The sequence below is a fragment of the Zingiber officinale genome, chromosome 6B (assembly GCF_018446385.1).
Source record: "Zingiber officinale cultivar Zhangliang chromosome 6B, Zo_v1.1, whole genome shotgun sequence".
Classification (NCBI taxonomy): domain Eukaryota; kingdom Viridiplantae; phylum Streptophyta; class Magnoliopsida; order Zingiberales; family Zingiberaceae; genus Zingiber; species Zingiber officinale.
In genome coordinates this window covers 15,832,320-15,838,364 of record NC_055996.1, presented here as the reverse complement: position 1 = coordinate 15,838,364, position 6,045 = coordinate 15,832,320, and positions in this window count along the sequence as shown.

Here is a 6,045-nt window from a genome sequence, read left to right as displayed (position 1 = left end):
CATATGAGTATCGTGTGCTATCACCTTGGGATGCCCTAGCAATGATTGAATCAAAGCCCAGATCTTGTAATTGTCGAGGATGGGAAACTTTTCTTTCTTGAGCTTCCAAAATAATCGATCGCGTCGTCCAATGTGTCCTCTAAGTTCGTAAACTAGATCATACTCGATTTCTTGAATCTCCTCCCACAGCTCATCTATCACACATCGCGATGGGTCATTGTGTTTATCATCCATGTCATCTAAAATTGAAAATAATAATGTCAGTACAAAATTGATAAAACCAATAACAAAATTGGTTAAATTTAATTCTCATATATGCATGGAACAAACACACATAGCAAATAAGTAAAACAAATTTTCTTTATTTGAGGAGTTCCAGTTGTCTAATACACTGGACCAGTCGATTGAGAAATTAGACCCTAAGTATAGCTTAGTCCCTTGTTATCATTAGAACTAATCTAATTGGGACATTCAATTATTTTTTTTATCTAATTTAAGCCCATTTAATTAAACCATCCTAATTGATATGGTTAAATCAATTAATGGTTTAAACTAGATTGAGATCTACTTGTACCAACCCAATTTGATATGATCTAGTTCAAATGAACTAGACCAGTCTGGATTGGACCAATCTGGTAGTGATTATGCAAATCCCAAAAACAAGCATAATTAATTGAAAAATTAAAACACAAAGTTTAATTTTCCATTAATTCTACCATGTGAAAAAAAATCTTCCTTTTACACGTTTTGTCTAACGAAGGAATACTAACGAAATACTGATCTTCTTCTTTGCTATAACCTATTCACCGGAACAAACATGGTTTGAAGGCCTCGACAGTTGATTGCTGGCCATCAAGCACTTTCCTATGTGGGATGTCAGTCAACGATGGGCCGACATGGTTGCCGACACTCGCGATGTGCCAAAATCATGACGATTTATCATGTTCGTCGGCCTTAGGCATATTGCTAGCCACCCAGGATGTGGTCGTCGGCTTTGATACCATTGTTATTCTTTTGTACTAAACAATAAAGAGTTGTTACTCTATTGTACGAAACAATAAAGATTTACAGTGATTTGTTGAGAAGAACTCAGAGAAGATACTTGCTATCATGAAGCTCTCCATGAGATGCTCACTATTGCCAAGAAGATCACCACACAGAACCTTCTCAAAAATCTCCACAAACTAAATATCCCTCTTTTCCAACTGTGTTTTTTACTAATGCACTTGGATGCTCCTTTATAGGAGGCATGAGGAAGATGAAGGAGAAGGGGCGCCCCTTCATCTCCTCAACGTCCAACACTTTCTTGAGAGTTATTCCCCAAAAGGTTGAATGATGGATAGAAGAGAAGATCTATCTCTTCTTCCTATGTACACTTTCATCTTACTTCTTAGGAGAGTATTGGACAATTAATCACTTCTAACATTGGAATTGACCCCAATTTTTTATTATTATCATTATTTTTTTGGGGGGTGGAGGAGGGAGGGAGCACAAAAGTAAAATTTTTATAATCTTTCATTTTTTTATAATAATTCATGATATAATCATTTGATAAGTTATTAAATATATCTTTTTCAATATATGTCACCAAAGAGTCATTTAACAATTGATCACTCATTCTGTTGCGAAGTTGATGCTTTACAATCTTCATAGTTGAAAATGCTCTCTACAATGGAAGTTGCAACCTGCAAAATTAAAACAAATGTTAAAAGCTTGTAAATCAATGAATATATTATGTCTCTTATATTTTCTACCATCAGTTATGTAATGTCACTCAATCCCTTCAAATTTGAAAACTTAATATCTAAATGAACATCTATAATGAAGTCTGAAGCCAATATCAAAAGAATATCTTGGATAGAATTTGGCTAATTGAATTAACTTTTGCATGTTGTCTTATATTTTATTCAATTCTTTACAACAATGATGTTTTTTATAACAAATACATGAACTTCTTTAAGAATGGGTTTCAGTCTCTCCATAACCTAATGTTTTATTGTTCCATGTATGTGTTCACCCTGCATAAATGAAGATAGAGTAAAATTCGTAAAAATATATATAAAAAAAAAATAGATACATATGTAAAAAAATTAGCATACCACTTTATCATGAAAAATACATTCCAAGCTAAAATCTCCATTGTTTCCATAGTAGGTAGATTGTAACAATGAACCAAATGGAGTTTACAATCCCACTACATTTTCAAAGGGTTAACCTTTCGGATGACATTAAACAGAGGAGCCTTTTTTGTCTAAAGTAATAATAATCATTTTAAGTAGGTACTAATTTTCTTTGAAGAGTGCAGTACTATATATAGCACATAGAACCCCCATCCTCATTGGTATTAAATCATATGATGGAAGCTCCCAGGATTTAACATAGATGGTAGGTACATGACATCTCTGGCATAATAATTAAGAGTTGATTTTCAGAAATTGACTACTTGAGGTTTACTCCATCATGCGCATATGACATATGTACCTGTTAGAGTGTATACTAAAAGCCTAGTTTTTGTAAACATTTATTTTTGAAATAAAAGAATCACATTGGTCAAATATCTACATTTTATTTGTTAAGTGTAGTTGTTCAATTAATTTATATTGTAGATAACATGGTGTGCGGTGTCACACACAGAAGATCATGTTATCAGTTCTTTATAAATTATAAACAGTTGCTCACGACTAAGATGGAAAGGAATAAAACATTGGAATAGTCGTAGTGTAATTAGGTATTAGTTTATCTTGACTAATAAATTACACTAGTACACTCTGTGTATATTGAGTAGGATCATTTTAGGTAAGTTCTTTTTATACTGACTTAATAAAAGAACTAGACCTTAGTTATTATGGAAGTGTGTGCTCTTAATCCTAATATAATAACAAGCATATATATTTAGTATTTATTTCTTTAACTTATCAAAGGGTGAGATTTAGCTTGATAAATCAATAGGCCCGATAAGTTGGGAAATGATATTACTTATAGTGTGTGTTGTTGATTATAGAAGGAAACTGTGTCCTAGTTATCTATGTTAAGAATATCCCCAAGAGGAGCTCATAAGGATTGTCATGTTAAACCCTGCAGGTGGACTTAGTCCGACATGACAATGAGGTTGAGTAGTACTACTCTTGGAGCTAGATATTAATTAAGTGAGTTGTCAGTAACTTACTTAATTAGTGGGCATTCGTTATCTTAAACACAGGGAGACTAACACACTCATATATGAAGGAGCCCATAATGTAATTTGGGATTGGTGCGGTAGTGCAATAATAACTCTCTAGTGGAATGAGTTATTATTGATGAACTTGAGTTGTGTGTTCAGGGCGAACATGGGATACTCAAGCTGATCGGAAGGTCAAAATCAATTTCTCCTCTAGGTCCCTGTCGTAGCCTCATTAAAGTCTCAAGTTCATCCAATGAAAGCTGATCTTGGTGTCCAAGAAGGGCCGGCCCAATGCTTGGTGACCAAGCCAAGGGCCGGCCATATATATTCCTTCAAGGTGGTCGGCTTTTGCTTTGTGCAAAGGGACCGGCCACAATAATTCAAAGATGAGGGGGTGTTTTGAATTTTTAAAATCTTCTCTTTGTAGATATCTACAAGTTTTAAAAGAGAGATTTTAAATTTAAAAACTTTCCTTATTTGAATTAGGCCACATGGTTTAAAAGAAAGTTTAAAAGTTTTAAAACTTTCCTTTTTTAACCATTCTCATGGTTTTAAGGAAAAAGGAAGAGAAGTTTTAAAATTTAAATCTTTTAATTTTGTAACTATGTTAAAAAAGGAAATTTTAGAAGAGAAGTTCTAAATTTTAAAACATGTTTTTAATTTTTAAAACTTTCCTTTTTTAACATCCACTTTAGGAAAGAGAGCTTGTAAAATTTTATAAGAGGATTTCTTCTTTTGTAAAATTTTATAAAAAATTATTTCTTTTCCTTGATGATGTGACCGGCCACCCTTGCTTGGTGCCCAAGCAAGGGGCCGGCCAAATTAAATCACCAATCAATCCATGATTGATGATTGATTCAATCAAGAGGAAAAAAAAAGGAAAAAGAAAAGGGGAAAAGGAAAAACAAGAGGAAGATTTTAATTTTTGTAAAAGTCTTTCCTTATTTGCCTTAGGCAAGTAATATAAAAGAAGGGGAGGAGCGGCCTCATGACATAACAATTTTTATTCTCTTGTTGGTGCTCCTCTTGTGGCCGGCCCTCTCCCCTCTTCCTTTCCCTTTGCTCTCTTGTTCCCTTAAGGTGGTGGTGGCCGAAACATAGAGAAGGAGAAGAAAGCTTTTGGGTGGTGTTCATCTTGGAGGATCGTCGCTCACACGACGTCCAAGGCGAGGCAAGGAATACGGCAGAAGATCTCGAGGTCATTAGCATACAAAGAGAATGTATAACTAGTAATTTTCTTCCGCATCATGCTAGTTATTTTTCTTTGTATGAATTCCAAACACAAGAGGCATTAGATTCTAGTTTTTCGGATTTGTTTCGAAGTTGTGTTTTTTTTTTTTCGAATTTGTGATTCAATTATTCTTTTTGGTTAAACCTAGAGTTATATAAGGAAATTAAATATTAGCTTTCCTTAAAAGGCTTTGTCTAGGAAGTGGTGGTTGCTTTCATATCCAAGAAGGCCTAGTGCCTCGCCATGTTTAACCTGGAAGTCAATTTTGAAAATTAATATTTAATTAAATTTATAACATAGGTGGATTTGGATCAATAGTGTTAAGTTCCGCTTGTGATCCAAGTCTAAACCATTAAGAACAGATAAGTTAAATTTGGAATCAATAATGTTAAGTTCCGTTTGCGATTCCTAATTTAACTTCTAAAGAAAACAATAGGTTATTTAAGAAAGGTTCGACACTTGTACAAAATTTTTGTATAGTGGAACCGGTACGATCTTCCTAGGACTAACAAATAGTACCTGTATTTACCTCCCTTTATATTCATGAGACCGACACTAGAGGGTCGTTAAAATACCGGATCTATCTTTATTAAATCATGTGATGGAAATAAGATGAATCTTTAAAAGCAATTTATATTTTCAAGCTGTGTAAGCATGTTTCTAGATTATTAGGTCTATTTATAGAAATTGAAGTCATAAATAAATATTTACTTTATTGATAGAATTTTGTAAAAAAAAAATATTAATCATATATCTATTTTTAGTAATCTAACATTTAAAGATTGTGTGAACATGTTTCTGAATTATTAAGTCTATTTATAGAAACTGAAGTCACAAATAAATAGTCACTTTGTGACAAGTATTTAAAAAGAAAGTATTAATGATAGATATTGTGACAAGTATTTAAAAAGAGAGTATTAATGATATATCTATTTTTAATAATCAAATATATCAACTGTGTAAACATGTTTCTAGATTATTAGGTTTATTTATAGAAATTGAAGTCACAAATAAATATTTACTTTGTTGCCATGAATTTTCAATGAAAGTATTAATGATATATCTATTTTTATTAATTAATCAAATGTATCAAAGCTATGTAAGCATGTTTCCAAATTATTAGGTCTATTTCTAGAAAATGAAATTATAAATAAATATTTACTTTGTTGACAGGTATTTGAAAAGAAGTATTAATGATATATCTATTTTTAATAATAAAAAATATTAAAGTTGTATAAGCATGTTTCTGGATTATGAGATATATTTATAGAAAATAAAGTAACAAATAAATATTTACTTTGTTGCTAGGAGTTTGCAAAGAAAGTATTAATGATATATCTACTTTTAATAATCAAAGTGTATCAAAGTTATATAAGCATGTTTCCATATTATTAGGTCTATTTATAGAAAATAAAATTACAATTAAATATTTACTTGTTGACGTATTTGTAATAAATATTAATAATATATCTATTTTTAATAATCAAACATATCAAAGCTATGTAAGCATATTCCAAATTATTAGGTCTATTTATAGAAAATGAAGTCACAAATAAATATTTATTTTGTTGTAAATTTGTAAAGAAAGTATTTTTGATATATTGAATTTTAATAATCGAACATATCAAAGCTATGTAAACATATTTATGGATTA